Source organism: Schistocerca piceifrons, chromosome 2, assembly GCF_021461385.2.
Source record: "Schistocerca piceifrons isolate TAMUIC-IGC-003096 chromosome 2, iqSchPice1.1, whole genome shotgun sequence".
Taxonomy (NCBI): domain Eukaryota; kingdom Metazoa; phylum Arthropoda; class Insecta; order Orthoptera; family Acrididae; genus Schistocerca; species Schistocerca piceifrons.
The window spans coordinates 141,039,302-141,057,246 of record NC_060139.1 but is presented as its reverse complement, the minus strand read 5'-3'; the positions used below and the strand labels follow the sequence as shown (position 1 = coordinate 141,057,246).

Below are 17,945 nucleotides of genomic sequence, written 5' to 3'. Positions count from 1 at the left end.
TTTCCCAACTGTTTATAAATCGATCGTATTGAAACATGAATGCATATTATCCTCCGCCACGTCCGCACGCTACATACTGTCCCACAACGACACTCGGCGGCTACACGCAACGATCGTCGAATAGCAACAACCTACACGTGTCTGGGTCACAAGTACTCGCTAGCCTCTCTGGAATATCAAAAGCCATTGCCAATACTGCCGTCGCTTAGCAACGCCGTTCGACCCAGCCAGCATACACGTGGAGTCTGACTCGATCAGTTGAAGCTATGTATTGCTGAATATATCGCTGGCTTCTAAAGGAACATCTCATCTCTTGAAATTACGTCACCTAATTACACGACATTGACTGCAAACTGTCGTACATGTGGCGAGCTTATTTCACGAATAGATGGTTTTTAATACAGTTTCCAATCTTTCTTCACAGGTTTTAAATACTATAAAGCACTTTAGTTTTGAATATTATTTTACTTCATCTTACTTTTAATAAGGCACACAAATCAGGTTGTGTATGCTTATCCAGACATTTCCAGCTAAATAAGAACTTCCACAGGCATTCCCTTCCCCTCTCGGTTTTTCAGTGAGAGACTCCAGGAGATGAACACTCGTACTACACAGTTACGTAGCCATTGAATGGGGAATGATTTGGTATCATTTTATTTTACGATCTGTAATTAAGTTAATTTAATGATGAGCGTTTAATGATGAGCGTTTTTCGATTGTGAGCCACCTTGATTTCAACGAAATCACTTGTGGCGGCTTCCTGTCTTAATAATAAATTGTGGCTTGTACTTAATTAAATGTTTTTCAGTATTTACCTCTTGTCCCGAGCGCTACAGTAAAAAATTAATATAGTTTTGCTTGGCGTAGTCACCTCAATAAGGGGTCTCCAATAGAATAAGTTACAAGATTAAAAATCATAACTGAGGCTCTAAAATTTGCATCTGACTCAGTTAATTTAAATTATGTGGAGTACTAAGTTCTATGGGACTGATGACCAGAGATGTTAAGTCCCATAGTGCTCAGAGCCATTTGAACCACTCCTGAAACTTTCTTATCTTTCCACCTTGCTTCTTCGATGTGCAGACTGAACAGTAGGGGGAAAAGACTACACACCTGTCTTACGTCCTTTTTAGTACGAGCATTTCGTTGCCGATCGACCACTCTTATTATACACTGTTGGTTGTTGTACATATTGTACATTACCCGTCTCTCCCTATAGCTGACACTTGTTTTTCTCAGAATTTCGAACATCTTGCATCATTTTACAGCGTTGAATGCTTTTTCAGGTCGACAAATGCTTTGGACGCGTCTTGATTTTTCTTTAGTCTTGCTTCCATTATTAACTGCATCGTCAGAATTGTCTCTCTGGTGTCTTTGGCTTTCCTAAAGATAAACTGACACATCCTACAATTTTTTTGCCCTTTTTCTTTATATTGTTCTTCGCAGCAACTTGGATGCATGAGCTGTTAGGGTGGCTGTGCGATAATTCTCTCACTTGTCAACTCTTGCAGTCTACGGAATTGTGTGGATGATATTTTTCCGAAAGTCAGACAGTCAGTGTTTTCCACAAATTCTTTTCCTCTCCGATTCTGTTCGGAATCTCCTATTCCTTACCTTATCAGTCCACCTAATTTTCAACATTCGTCTGTAGCACCACATCTCAAAAGCATCAATTATTTTATCTGCCAGACTCGTACATTCTATGCACCAAGGAGAATAGTCGTTTTGTTGGCACTTCCCCTAACGATTTTAAGAATTCTGATGGAATGTTATCTATCCCAGACAAATCTTCTCCCTCATAGAGATCTTTAGAGTACTCTTTCCACCTATCTGATCTTCTTTGCACTTAAGGATGGAATTCCGGTAGCACTGTTTAATTTTACTACCTTTGGTTTTAATTTCGCCGAAAGTTGTTTTGGCTTTCCTGTATGCTGAGTCGGTCCATCCGACTATAATTTTTTTTTATTTCGTAATATTTTTCATGCAGCCATTGCGTCTAGCTTCCATGCATTTCCTATTTATTTCATTCCTCAGCGACTTGTATTTTCGTATTTCTGAATTTCCTGAACATTTTTGTACTTCCTTCTGTCATCGATCAGCTGAAGTACATCTTCTGTTAGCCATTGTTTCTTTGCATTTATCTTCTTTGTACCTATGTTTTTCTTTCCAGCTTCTGTGACTGCGGGTTTTAGATACATCCATTCTTGTTAAAGTGTCTTGCCTACTGGACTGTTCTTTATTGGTGTATCTACAACCTTAGAGAACTTCGTCGTTCCTTAGTACTTCCATACCCCATTTCTTTGCGTGTGGATTCTTCCTGGCTGATCTCTTAAACTTCAGCATACTCTTCACCACTGCTATATTGTGACCTGAGTCTATATCTGCTCCTCGGTACGCCTTACAATCCAGAATCTGGTTTCGGAATCTCTGTCTGTCCATGATGCAACCTAACCGAAATCTTCCCGTATCACCCGGACCTTTCCAAGTATACCTTCTCCTCTTGTGATTCTTGAACAGAGTATTCGCTGTTATTAGCTGAAATTCATCACAAAACTCAATTAGTCGTTCTCTTCTCTCATTCCTTGTCTCAAGCCCGTATTTTCCTGTAACCTTTTCTTCTTCTCCTTCCCCTACAACTGCATTCAAGTGGCACATGAATATTAGATTTTCATCCACCTTTGCGAATTGTATCACCCTTTCAATATCCTCGTATATTTTTTCTATCTCTTTATCTTCAGCTTGCGACGTCGGCATGTATACCTGTACTATCGTTGTCGGTATTGGTTTGCTGTCGATTCTGATAAGAATAACCCTATCACTGAACTGTTCACAGCAACACACTCTCTGCTCTACCTTCCTATTCATAAAGAATCCTACTCCCGTTATACCATTTTCCGCTGCTGTTGATATTACTTGATACTTATGTGACCAGAAATCCTTGTCTTCTTTCCATTTCACTTCACTGACCACTACCATATCTAGACTGAGCCTTTGCATTTTTCGTTTCAGATTTTCTACAAATCTTCTGATATTCCACGCCCAACTCAACGTTCTATCCTTTCGTTGGTTATACGTGCTTTTTCTCATAGTCCCCTCCCCCTTGGCAGTCCGCTCCCAGTGATCCGAATGGGGGACTATTCCGGAATCTTTTGCCAATGGAAAGATAATCATGACACTTTTTCAATTACAAGCCACATATCATGTGGATACACATTATGTGTTTTTAATGCAGTGGTTTTCATTGGCTTCTGCATCCTCATGCCGTTTATCATTGCTGATTCTTCCACCTTTAGGGGCAGTTTCCCATCCAAAGGTCAAGAGAGTGCCCTGAACCGCTGTCCGCTCCTCCGCCCTCTTTGACAAGGACGTTGGCAGAATGAGGGTTACCTCTTACGCCCGAAGTCTTCGGCCCCCAATGCTGATTATTAATCTCAGTTTAAGCGGTGGCGGATTTCGAGCCCGGGACCGAGGACGTTTTGATTATGAATCGAAGACGGTAGCCCTTTTTTATCTCATTTTGTTCGTTATTGTTCGTCCCATTTGTTCGGGGCGGACGTCCCGTGACAGCCACACAAGTTGATCGTTGATCCATTTACTCAGATTTTTTAATTTTTGTTAGAGAGGGCGACTAACCCTCTGATCGAACACCCTGAGCTACCGTGCCCGCCTTGGACGAGATAACTGCAGAAACATTCATAAGGAACTTTACGCCTTACCTGAATAAATATGTAGAGTCAGAAGGAATTTTCTTATTCGATGAGAATATTGTGATACTTTACCATTAGCTTGAAGTTCCAAAAAATCCTTCAGCCGATCCGTTACGTTTTCACCATGTAATATATATAAAACAGAAATACATACTCTTTTTTTTCAAGCTAGCAACACAAGTTTGTAACTACACTACCGTTCTCTTTTGTAGCACACCAAGTCGATTTATATTCTTCTTCAATAACACATTCGCCGCTTGTACTTTGCCGTTTTGTGCTTCCAGCTTTATTTGGACTTGGAAGACGGTTTCTGTGATCATTATAAACTGATTTACTACAAAACAAAAGAATGAAATTCCACCATAAGATTATAATACTAATTTTATTGCATTAAAAAGTAGATATTATCAATAGCAGTCGATATCTCCAGACTTAATCAAAACCGGGAACTGACGACAGCTTCATTCTTTACTTTATCCTCTTAGTGGCATGAAATAAAGTGTTTATTTCAAAAACAAAAACAGCCATAAATATGTCAGCCTAGAACGAATACAATGCAGAGACTAACTATACAATTTCGTTATTTTCCTATTTCTGCGATACAATAGCGGGTTCCTTGCCTATTAGATCATTGTTCAGCGACAGCACAGCACTCCTTTCAGATTTGTGGATACTGCATTCACCGAAAAACCAAACTGGGTGACGGCTTTGATATTCTTAGAAGTCAACATGAATCAATTTTTCTTTTCAAAGTTGTTAATAAAAGCATTTTTCTTCACCTGTAGCCTTGTCCCATCACTCAGAAACAGTTTGAAATTATTTTCCAGGCTTCAGTTTTCAAATAAATTTTATAATGGGGAATAAAATAGGTATGGAACTATACTGTTAAACTAATAGTTATGAAGATTTCCCAATTCTTGGAGTTAGTAATTAACTTCCGAACATTAAAGAGACTGTTAATCTTCGGCTATTCCTGTTTGCTAGATTTATAGTTGCGATTCACCTTCTGCTATCCGGTTGTAACAGAATTACATGTGTGCTCTTCCGAGGATTCTATCTTAAATGATTGCCCGTGAAAATATATAGAAGTGGAAATCGCTATAAAGGCAGAGTTGCTACGAAAGTAATAATAAATTGAAGTATACATGTTTTTGCAGCGACATTGTCGCGTACTCTACTCGCATTATTCTTTCCAACTCACTTACGGCCTCAAGTGGCCTTCCACTGCGATCAAAACGTCTATCAAGTATACCCCAAATGTTTTCCAAGGGGTTCAGATCCGGGATACGTGCAGCCCACGATACAACATCGAAATATTTATCTTCCAACCACTTTTGTTGTAGCAGAAACAAGCACAGGTGCATTACCTTGTGAACCATTAGACTTTCGCCCCCAAAATCAACCCTGTCTCTAGTATCTTAACGTACATGTCAAGGGTCTATTCTAGGATTCAGCCAAACAATGCGTAATTTACCTTCAGTGCAGAAGACCACCCAAATCGTAACACATCCACCACAAAAATTTCTGCTCGTTCCTACCTCGTGCTCAGCTCTCAGATCATTCCAATAATACTGAAATCCATCTGACCCATCTACATTAAACTTGTTCTCATCAGGGATTATCCCTTAATGCCATTCTGAAAACCATGACACGTTGTTCAGCAGGCTCCAATCTAACCTGTTTATGATTGGGTGTTGGAACACTTTCCTGCAGTCGTTTCTTGAGTGCAAGATGTTTGTCACTTGGCATAATTTTTGTTATTGGCAACTATAAATCAGCAACATGTTGAGGGGAATGATGATTTGTGGCCCTTACTTTGCACAAAAGTAGCCGTTTACATACCGCAGAAAATTTTGTACGTTGCCCTTATTTTCCTTTTTGTCCATGCCGTACGCACAATCTAACGAAATTATGAATCGCTATATTTGAACGGTTCAGTTTCTTGGTGACGTGACGATCAAAGAGTCTCACTTGCTTCTTACCGCCGCTCTTTGCTTTCCCATCACATAATCGCTGTTCTCCACGGGAAATTACTACAGTCGACTTCTATGTACACAGTACGCGCTGTCAATAATGGTATCTGTTTCCTATGTGCAGTAAAGAGACGTATGCGCACACTAACACTGTACAGAGCCGACTGCCTTTATATCGAGTTCCAATTTCTGTGGTGTCTTTGTTGTCTACTGTACTATTGACATAAAGTGCGATAGCATTTGACTGCGTCTGTTGGCACACTGGATCTGCTGTTGCAGATATACTGTGTACAACTAACAATCTAAATTTTCCTGCAAATACCCATGCCGTCATGTTCATTTTCACAATGATATTGGTCATATTTATTTCTATCTGTCAGATAAATATTAAAGATAGTTACAGTTTCTTCCCTCACATCTTCCTGCACGATGGTTTATCTTAGTGGGAAAAGTATACTACTTTTATTTTTCTTTCTTCCATAAATATATGAAATTTACTGTTGTTAGAAATGTGTAATTGCAGTGATATAGTGTCGTATTATAGTGAGCAAGGTGATTTACCACCCTCCATACTACTTTTTCAGTGTCAGTATCACACTAATCATTCTCTGCCTTTTGAAAAAGGTCGACATAACACCAGTCTTTCTATGCATTTGGCGCTCCGTCCGTAGCTTAACCTTCACAATAACACGTACTTCTTTCTGATTATTGTTACTAGTCTAACTTTGTCTCGGTGTGTACGGAAAGGAAAGGTGCTTTCAATTACATTCCAACAGACGATTCTCAGATTTTTGTTAACATACTTTCGGTAAATATTTTTACAATTCTGTTACATTCTTCAACGAGACTAATAAGTCCCTGATTATTTTCTTCATTTGTTCGTGGTGAGCCTTCTTAATTGTGCCTTGAGCTAACCTCTTAAACTGGAGGTTTGGTTCAGTATAGGAAGTAGACAGACTTCAGTTTGTTCGCACTCTACCAGTGACTCGAGGTGTGCCATTTGTCTGGGCTAATAACGTGACTGTGCGTCCATTATACTTCATGTCTCCAATATGACAAGTTTCTTTGTGATACAACAAATTCTCATTCCACTTACCGACACTTTAGTTATTAGTATTACATTAAAAGTGGAGAACATTGCAATTTTCTACATTATGAAGCAGCTTTGGGTCCGGTTAGTGCTGGTTGTTTCACATAGATCCACCTGACTTCACAAACCGATGGATTCGTGCACGACAGTAACATTACCAATATGTTCCAAACAGCCGCGAACAAAAACACGGCTTTTCAAACTGTTATAGCTTGGATTCTATTGACCACAGAGATAAGGAGTCAATTGATCTGGACAACCCTTGATCCTAGGACCATTTTTATATCCATCGGAAGAACGACCATACTGTAATTATCCTAATGTACAATGTTAAAATTGAAGCATTACACACTTCCTCCAGTCCAGGCAAATTTGTTAGAACGAAAACAAAACGTTATTCACATTTTTAGGATTTTTATCTCATTATAAAATCTGTAATTTTCTATATTTGTTTTAATTTTTTTTTAAATATCGTCTACACCAGTTGAAAATGTTAAAATTTTTACGTGCATTACTTCAAGATCTAATAAAATCGGTAACGTTTTCTACAGTATACTGCGGACTGCAGTGTTATAAATGTGAAATTACGTTGTTTATATTGGTAGTACTGTCGAAAACAGTATCATATCGTTTCACAGAATACACGTGTTGTATTAGAAATGCTAACGTTATTTCGAGGAAAAGCGGCAAAAAAACAGATACATCTCTCAATAAAGTAAAGTATGACGCCAAAACGAAGTGTTTTCCAGAAATCTGGGTTTCATGGAAACAGATTTTCGAATAAGGGGAAACATTGTGTTCCACATGTGGCGTGTGAAGTTAAGACAACGAAGCACAGCCCATCCCTTTAGTATCTGGAGGAACACTCGTAAGTGCTTCGAAGGTGAAAATAAAACGTTGTGAAGCACAGTTTTCTGAGGAAGAAAGCGACTAGAAATTAGGTTAGGCTATATTCTGATAAATTTAAAAATCATAACTAAGGTGTAAGATGAATGTGTGTTTTATAAAGTTTGCGGAGGGCTTGTTGGTTTACATGAAGACAGTGAGGTAGGTATCAAATGAACTAGCCAGGAAATTTATCATTGACTGTGCTAGTTGTATACATATATATTAAATTCGGAATTCTGATAAGTGTAAAGATAACTTTTTTGAAGGAAATATTACACGATTCTACGGACTGTGGGTTATTGGCAAAGGTCACACAGCAGCAAAAACGATGTGTGCTGTGATGAATATGCCACGCCCATCTTGCACAATCGACCAAGTACACAGGATTTATTGGAGCTGCTGTGGAATCTATTGCATATGGGTCAGTGAAGGGTGCTGCAAACAAAGCTGTTGATGGCACATGGCGGAAGCGCCGTTACAGTTCTAAGAATTGTGTTGCTACGGTGACCAGCGTGTATATGGAAAGATATTATACTTACAGGCTGTAACAAAACATTGCTATAAATTTAAATCAGAGAATGAAGAAGAAAATATCTGTGAGAAAAGATATGGAGCAACAAGTAGTGGTACGGAGGCCTCTGGAGCTTTTACTCCAATTTTGCCCTCCTGGATCAGATTCGCGGTGCAATTATCGCAATGCCCAGTAGTCAGAGAGTTCATTGAGCCATAAACATTCCACTCCAGCAGCAGTCGTCACGGATGTCAGAAAACATATTTATAGAAATATGGAAAGTCCTGAATAAATGAAGAAGTGCATGGTGAGACTCAAAACCTAGATGAGTATTTCAATAACCTCATATGGACTCGCTAACCAAAAAATGTTTTTGTTTGAATGAAGACACTAAAGTTGAGGGTCAGTTATGCTGTTACTGCTTTTAATGATGGTGAAATTGGTAGGGTGAAAGTGCTACAGTGTGTGGGAAATAATCCAGGAGCAAACTGCGTCAGAGAACATACACAAATGGATGAGGTTCGCATTTGTAAAGCAGAGTATGCAATACAATTGGCCACTAAGGCGTCCAGAAAGAAGAAGACAATCAGAACCTTGGGAGAAGATCAAAAGGGTAATACACTGTATGGTGCAGGGCGCTTCTGAGTGCGTAAAAGTAAAAAATTAAGCCTTTATAAGGTAAGTTTCAGTCTTTTCAAACTTCAGAAGCTGTCCCTGAAAATTTACATTCTTCTCAAAATCTCAGGAACCACTTGAGTAGAGAATTCAGATTTTGAGGGAGCAGCAACATATACAACCTGAGTCTACAGAAGTAAAGGAAGAACATAATGTAAGTGTAATTAAAATTATTTAGGAGAAAGTACAAAATATTACACAAAATTTTAACCTTGTAATTAAATAATTGTGCTTCCGAAAGCAGTGGCTGAAATGCAATGACTTTAATTCAGAAGACTGAGAACATAACGTATAACGTCCCGTAAAAATTTAATGTCAGTTGCTTCAGTGGGTTCTCTAATACAGAGTACCCAAAGGGCAAAAATTTAACATTGTCGACACAGAGCACTCCAACACCCCTTGAGCAAATTTGTTGGTTCTTCTGGATTAGTGTGTTCTAGAATGGACTTTAGGTAGCTTATAAAAGCGTGGTGTACATAGTTCCGCGTAGTCAGCGCGTACACAACTTTCCCACTAGAGCGCGTCCCGCTAAGCACAACAGCGCAGGCGCAGCGCTCGTCCGTCTCTGCACTACGAGATGGCGCTGCCATAAAGACGGACCAAATTCTGCTTCCACCGATCCGCAAATTAATATGTAATGCAGCCAATGAGATTGCTGCTAACGTAGAACCTTTTCTCCTCGCGAATCACACTCGCGCAGTGATACCTGAACGCGCGAGGTATTATAACGAGTGTACAGACCTCCGATTAGACAGTATGCATTAGTCTGCGTTAGTCTGTAGTCAAGTTTCAGTCTGCACCTAATAAAATTATCATATTCCTGTACATAGCCATGAAGAGAAATGTATAGACACTTTGTCAAATATCAGAGATGTGTGAGAATAAGATTAACGTACCAAGACCAAAGGAACATCAGATTGTCAATTGTAAAACGCATCCAGAATCAAGTTACGTAATATCTATACCTTTTTATTATTTTAACAGATGTTTGTGAAAGTTAATCAAGTTCTTTTTAAAGTTGGTCACCGTCAACCTGCTACTCTAAGCGTGCAAGTGGCATTTCTATCGTCTGACCTACCGGCAGAAGATAAACACGCCACGATAAGACCAGGAGACATATTGCTGACACTCGCCTACTTCGCTAGAGCGACAAGTCAAATACTCTGATGGTGTGTGTACCGAAGGTCTTACAGTACGCACACCACATTGGCGACGAGGTACTAAGGAAACAGATGATTTCAGCACAATTACGGATGACCACGTGTGAGCCTGAAATAAAATAGAATTACAGTGGACTTCGGGAAGCTACAGACTTGTCTGTTAACCCGCTCTCTTGCAGCTAAAATATCATTATTGCAGTAATCTAGTCGCACTTGGACTTTTCAGATAACCATGGACCCCACGGCGCAGATCGTAAATCTCATGGCACAAATACAACAGACGCCACAGGCGTTGCTTACAAGAGTGGAACGTTTGGAGTCGCAGCCTGCCGTAGCATCTCCGCTACAAATTGAACTTCCGCCACCAACTGTCGCAGTTTACAACAGTAAGGAAGAAGCGTGGCCGAGCTATGCAGCACGCCTGGAACAGCACTTCCTCACACACCAGATATCAGGTGCTGCAGAAAAAAGATCTTATTTTTTGGCAAATTATCTTAAAACTGAATCCGACTTGTGGACCGCCAAATTTGTCATTCCCAGCTATTAAAGACTTGCTTGAAAAATACTTCGACAAGCAAACGCATGTCGCTGATGCAAGGCATAAATTTTACTTATGCAAGAAAAAGGCACAGCAGACATAAACGGAATGGATTACACAGCTGCAAGGATTAACTAGGAACTGCAAATTTATTTGTGAAAACGAAAAGTGTAAGAAGTCCTATGCAGATTCTTTAATACGTGATATGCTCATAATGCATTCACCAGACGAGAAATTAAGGAAAGAGCTCCTTAGTTTCATCAATGCGTCCTTACAAGTTTGTTTACCAATCATTCGAGCACACGAAGAAAGCCAAGCTTCTGTGAGTGTGGTACAAGACGACGGCTGTGACGTGTTCGCGACACAGGCACGCGACACGGGGATACGCGGCCCGCGTAACCAAGGCCGTAAACAGAACAGCAAGGCTAGGCTCACGCGATCTCAGAACGGATCACACACCCAAACTAAAAGACTAAAGTTGAAATCATGTCTTAAATGTGAAAACAATCATCACAGAGACAATTGTTACTATCGTAACGCACATTGTGACTTTTGCAAACGTAAAGGGCACAAATCAGAAGTGTGTAATAAGAAAAGTGTACAGTCTAGAAATAAGTTTAGCAATAAGAAAGTGCTTAATTTTAAGAAGTATACCTCCAATGCGTGTGACGATATGAATAGGCAAGACTATATTCAGGTTTCAAAAGTTAAACATAAAGTTAATGCTATTGTACAAAACAGGGACAAATCTTTGTATGTCACATTACTGGTGAACAAAATACCTATCAAATTCCAGATTGACACAGGATCGTCGATCTCTATCATAAATCTGCACGCGCATAAATGACTAGGTTCTCCTAAATTGCAGCATTTTGACAGCTCACTGTACAGCTATAGTAATGAACAAATTCCAGTCGAAGGTGCACTGACGACGGAAGTAACTTACAAACAGTTTACCAAGACAACTACTTTAGCCGTAGTTAACACCCATAAGGCATCGAACTTGCTAGGTCTGGATCTCTTTAACGAATTAGGCCTCACAATCCATGAAGCGAAACAGGTCACACATGAAGTTCCGAAAGGAAAATTACAAACAGTGTTGCAGAAGTACGACGATATTTTTTCCTCCGCGACAGGCAGTGTAACTGATTACCAGGCACACATTACGCTGGCACCGAATGCAGCGCCGAAGTTTTGCAAAGCTAAAACTGTCCCTTACGCAATGAAAGAACGCGTAAAACAAGAACTTGACCGTTTAGAAGGCAATGGTATTATTGAACCAGTCACAAGTAGCGCCTGGGCAACACCAATCGTTGTAATAGAAAAGCCAAATGGATCATTACGTGTTTGTGGAAATTTCTAGAGTACTATCAATTCACAATGCATTATAGATACATACCCGATTCCGAAACCGGAAGAATTGATGTATAAATTAGCAGGGGGTGTGTATTTTGCCAAACTGAATTTAAAGGAAGCATCTCTGCAGATCCCTTTAGACAAAGATACACAAAAGTTTATGGTAATAAATACTCCTTTTGGAATGTACAGATACAAGTGCTTACCATTTGGTATCGCTAGCGCACCAAGCATCTTTCAACGTTACTTGGAACACTTAATTAGAAACTGTCCTACCGCAGTTAACTATCTCGATGACATAATCGTCTCGGGAAAATGTCCACAAAATTTACTAGATAACCTGGAAGAACTGTTCAAGGTTCTCAGAAAGGCCAATCTCAGGTGCAACAAGCACAAATGTATATTTTTTGTCAAGAAAATTGAGTATTTATGACGTATATTGTCAAATAACGGAATCAGTCCGACACTACTGCATATAGAACCAATACAGAAATTGCCAGCTCCGAAAGACTTAAAGCAACTAAGAGCTTTATTAAGCCAAATTAATTATTACCGGAAATTTATACCGAAAGCAGCTGAAATTTCCGAACCGTTGCACAGATTGCTTCGCAAAAAAGTCGCGTGGAATTGGTCCAAAGAATGCCAGCTCGTATTCGACAAACTGAAACAAAGTTTAGTAGACGCAAAATGTCTTACGACATATGACCCGCAAAAGTTGATCACTATTGCGGCGGACTGGTCAGATTACGGGATCGGTGCAGTGATGTCCCATAAACATCAAGGAATTGAACGACCGATTGCATACGCGTCGAAAACATTAAACTCAAGTCAACGAAACTATAGCCAAGTAGAAAAAGAGGCACAAGCAATTATCTTTACCGTGAAGGAGTTTCACGACTACATATACGGACGAAAATTTATTCTGCACACAGACCATAAGCCATTGGTGACAATATTCGGACCACATAGTAGTGTATCCACTAAGACAGCACAGCGTTTACGACGTTGGGCATTGCTACTGTCTAATTACAACTACGAGATCTTATATAGATCGACGGCAAAACATGCCAACGCCGATGTACTTTCACGTCTACCGGCGGGTCCAGATGAACATTTTGACAAATCAGAGGACATACGTTTTCAGATCGACGTAATCAGTGAGGACGTCGTGGAAAATTTCCCCGTCAATGCCACCTAATAGCTAAGTTAGTGTCCAAAGATCCAGTGTTACCAAAGATAAAGCAGTATTTTTTTTTTTGGTCATCAGTCTACAGACTGGTTTGATGCGGCCCGCCACGAATTCCTTTCCTGTGCTAACCTCTTCATCTCAGAGTAGCACTTGCAACCTACGTCCTCAATTATTTGCTTGACGTATTCCAAACTCTGTCTTCCTCTACAGTTTTGGCCCTCTACAGCTCCCTCTAGTACCATGGAAGTCATTCCCTCATGTCTTAGCAGATGTCCTATCATCCTGTCCCTTCTCCTTATCAGTGTTTTCCACATATTCCTTTCCTCTCCGATACTGCGTAGAACCTCCTCATTTCTTACCTTATCAGTGCACCCAATTTTCAACATTCGTCTATAGCACCACATCTCAAATGCTTCTATTCTCTTCTGTTCCGGTTTTCCCACAGTCCATGTTTCACTACCATACAATGCTGTACTCCAGACGTACATCCTCAGAAATTTCTTCCTCAAATTAAGGCCGGTATTTGATATTAGTAGACTTCTCTTGGCCAGAAATGCCTTTTTTGCCATAGCGAGTCTGCTTTTGATGTCCTACTTGCTCCGTCCGTCATTGGTTATTTTACTGCCTAGGTAGCAGAATTCCTTAACTTCATTGACTTCGTGACCATCAATCCTGATGTTAAGTTTCTCACTGTTTCCATTTCTACTACTTCTCATTTCCTTCGTCTTTCTCCGATTTACTCTCAAACCATACTGTGTACTCATTAGACTGTTCATTCCGTTCAGCAGATCATTTAATTCTTCTTCACTTTCACATCTACATCTACATCTATACTCCGCGAGCCACCTTACGGTGTGTGGCGGAGGGTACTTATTGTACCACTATCTGATCCCCCCTTCCCTGTTCCATTCACGAATTGTGCGTGGGAAGAACGACTGCTTGTAAGTCTCCGTATTTGCTCTAATTTCTCGGATCTTTTCGTTGTGATCATTACGCGAGATATATGTGGGCGGTAGTAATATGTTGCCCATCTCTTCCCGGAATGTGCTCTCTCGTAATTTCGATAATAAACCTCTCCGTATTGCGTAACGCCTTTCTTGAAGTGTCCGCCACTGGAGCTTGTTCAGCATCTCCGTAACGCTCTCGCGCTGACTAAATGTCCCCATGACGAATCGCGCTGCTTTTCGCTGGATCATGTCTATCTCTTCTATTAATCCAACCTGGTAAGGGTCCCATACTGATGAGCAATACTCAAGAATCGGACGAACAAGCGTTTTGTAAGCTACTTCTTTCGTCGATGAGTCACATTTTCTTAGAATTCTTCCTATGAATCTCAACCTGGCGCCTGCTTTTCCCACTATTTGTTTTATGTGATCATTCCACTTCAGATCGCTCCGGATAGTAACTCCTAAGTATTTTACGGTCGTTACCGCTTCCAATGATTTACCACCTATGGCATAATCGTACTGGAATGGATTTCTGCCCCTATGTATGCGCATTATATTACATTTATCTACGTTTAGGGAAAGCTGCCAGCTGTCGCACCATGCATTAATCCTCTGCAGGTCCTCCTGGAGTACGTACGAGTCTTCTGATGTTGCTACTTTCTTGTAGACAACCGTGTCATCTGCAAATAGCCTCACGGAGCTACCGATGTTGTCAACTAAGTCATTTATGTATATTGTAAACAATAAAGGTCCTATCACGCTTCCCTGCGGTACTCCCGAAATTACCTCTACATCTGCAGATTTTGAACCGTTAAGAATGACATGTTGTGTTCTTTCTTCTAGGAAATCCTGAATCCAATCACAAACCTGGTCCGATATTCCGTAAGCTCGTATTTTTTTCACTAAACGTAAGTGCGGAACCGTATCAAATGCCTTCCTGAAGTCCAGGAATACGGCATCAATCTGCTCGCCAGTGTCTACGGCACTGTGAATTTCTTGGGAAAATAGGGCGAGCTGAGTTTCACATGATCTCTGTTTGCGGAATCCATGTTGGTTATGATGAAGGAGATTTGTATTATCTAAGAACGTCATAATACGAGAACACAAAACATGTTCCATTATTCTACAACAGATTGACGTAAGCGAAATAGGCCTATAATTATTCGCATCTGATTTATGACCCTTCTTGAAAATGGGAACGACCTGCGCTTTCTTCCAGTCGCTAGGTACTTTACGTTCTTCCAGCGATCTACGATAAATTGCTGATAGAAAGGGGGCAAGTTCTTTAGCATAATCACTGTAGAATCTTAAGCGTATCTCGTCTGGTCCGGATGCTTTTCCGCTACTAAGTGATAGCAGTTGTTTTTCAATTCCGATATCGTTTATTTCAATATTTTCCATTTTGGCGTCCGTGCGACGGCTGAAGTCAGGGACCGTGTTACGATTTTCCGCAGTGAAACAGTTTCGGAACACTGAATTCAGTATTTCTGCCTTTCTTCGGTCGTCCTCTGTTTCGGTGCCATCGTGGTCAACGAGTGACTGAATAGGGGATTTAGATCCGCTTACCGATTTTACATATGACCAAAACTTTTTAGGGTTCTTGTTTAGATTGTTTGCCAATGTTTTATGTTCGAATTCGTTGAATGCTTCTCTCATTGCTCTCTTTACGCTCTTTTTCGCTTCGTTCAGCTTTTCCTTATCAGCTATGATTCGACTACTCTTAAACCTATGATGAAGCTTTCTTTGTTTCCGTAGTACCTTTCGTACATGATTGTTATACCACGGTGGATCTTTCCCCTCGCTTTGGACCTTAGTCGGTACGAACTTATCTAAGGCGTACTGGACGATGTTCCTGAATTTTTTCCATTTTTGTTCCACATCCTCTTCCTCAGAAATGAACGTTTGATGGTGGTCACTCAGATACTCTGCGATTTGTGCCCTATCACTCTTGTTAAGCAAATATATATTTTCCTTCCTTTCTTGGCATTTCTTATTACACTTGTAGTCATTGATGCAACCACTGACTTATGATCACTGATACCCTCTTCTACATTCACGGAGTCGAAAAGTTCCGGTCTATTTGTTGCTATGAGGTCTAAAACGTTAGCTTCACGTGTTGGTTCTCTAACTATCTGCTCGAAGTAATTCTCGGACAAGGCAGTCAGGATAATATCACAAGAGTCTCTGTCCCTGGCTCCAGTTCTGATTGTGTGACTATCCCATTCTATACCTGGTAGATTGAAGTCTCCCCCTATTACAATAGTATGATCACGAAACTTCTTCACGACGTTCTGCAGGTTCTCTCTGAGGCGCTCAACTACTACGGTTGCTGATGCAGGTGGTCTATAGAAGCATCCGACTATCATATCTGACCCACCTTTGATACTTAAACCAGATTATTTCGCATTCGCATTCGCTAATAACTTCACTGGACATTATTGAATTCTTTACTGCTATAAATACTCCTCCACCATTGGCGTTTATCCTATCCTTGCGGTATATATTCCATTCTGTGTCTAGGATTTCGTTACTGTTCACTTCCGGTTTTAACCAACTTTCCTTTCCTAATACTATATGCGCACTATTTCCTTCATTAAGAGATACTAATTCAGGAACCTTGCCCTGGATACTCCTGCAGTTTACCTATATTACGTTAACTTTTCCTGTTTTTGGTCTCTGAGGACGGACGTTCTTTATCAACGATGATAATGTCCTCTCTGGTAAGCCGTCAGGTATTTTATCGTTTCGCCCAAGGGGGGGTCCCTCTAACCTAAAAAACCCCCGTGTGCACGCCACACGTACTCTGCTACCCTAGTAGCTGCTTCCGGTGTGTAGTGCACGCCTGACCTGTCTAGGGGGGCCCTACAGTTCTCCACCCAATAACGGAGGTCGATGAATTTGCAACCATTATAGTCGCAGAGTCGTCTGAGCCTCTGGTTTAGACCCTCCACACGGCTCCAAACCAGAGGACCGCGATCGACTCTGGGCACTATGCTGCAGATACTAAGCTCAGCTTGCACTCCGCGTGCGATGCTGGTTGTCTTCACCAAATCAGCCAGCCGCCGGAAGGAACCAAGGATGGCCTCAGAACCCAAGCGGCAGGCGTCATACGTTCCGACATGCGCTACTATCTGCAGCCGGTCACACCCAGTGCGTTCAATAGCTTGTTCCTACCAAGGTTCGCAGGAGAGCTTCTGTAAAGTTTGGAAGGTAGGAGACGAGGTACTGGCAGAAGTAAAGCTGTGAGTACCGGGCGTGAGTCGTGCTTCGGTAGCTCAGTTGGTAGAGCACTTGCCCGCGAAAGGCAAAGGTCCCGAGTTCGAGTCTCGGTCGGGGCACACAGTTTTAATCTGCCAGGAAGTTTCATATCAGCGCACACTCCGCTGCAGAGTGAAAATCTCATTCTGGAAACATCCCCCAGGCTGTGGCTAAGCCATGTCTCCGCAATATCCTTTCTTTCAGGAGTGCTAGTTCTGCAAGGTTCGCAGGAGAGCTTCTGTAAAGTTTGGAAGGTAGGAGACGAGGTACTGGCAGAAGTAAAGCTGTGAGTACCGGGCGTGAGTCGTGCTTCGGTAGCTCAGTTGGTAGAGCACTTGCCCGCGAAAGGCAAAGGTCCCGAGTTCGAGTCTCGGTCGGGTACACAGTTTTAATCTGCCAGGAAGATTCATATCAGCGCACACTCCGCTGCAGAGTGAAAATCTCATTCTGGAAACATCCCCCAGGCTGTGGCTAAGCCATGTCTCCGCAATATCCTTTCTTTCAGGAGTGCTAGTTCTGCAAGGTTCGCAGGAGAGCTTCTGTAAAGTTTGGAAGGTAGGAGACGAGGTACTGGCAGAAGTAAAGCTGTGAGTACCGGGCGTGAGTCGTGCTTCGGTAGCTCAGTTGGTAGAGCACTTGCCCGCGAAAGGCAA

General features: G+C 41.2%; 1 non-coding gene across 1 annotated transcript; it reads left to right on the top strand.

The window, feature by feature from the left end:
- The first annotated feature begins 17,298 nt into the window (after window positions 1-17,298).
- On the top strand, window positions 17,299-17,372 carry Trnas-cga. Its single transcript has one exon. It is a non-coding gene; the product is annotated as a tRNA-Ser (tRNA).
- Window positions 17,373-17,945: the final 573 nt, after the last annotated feature.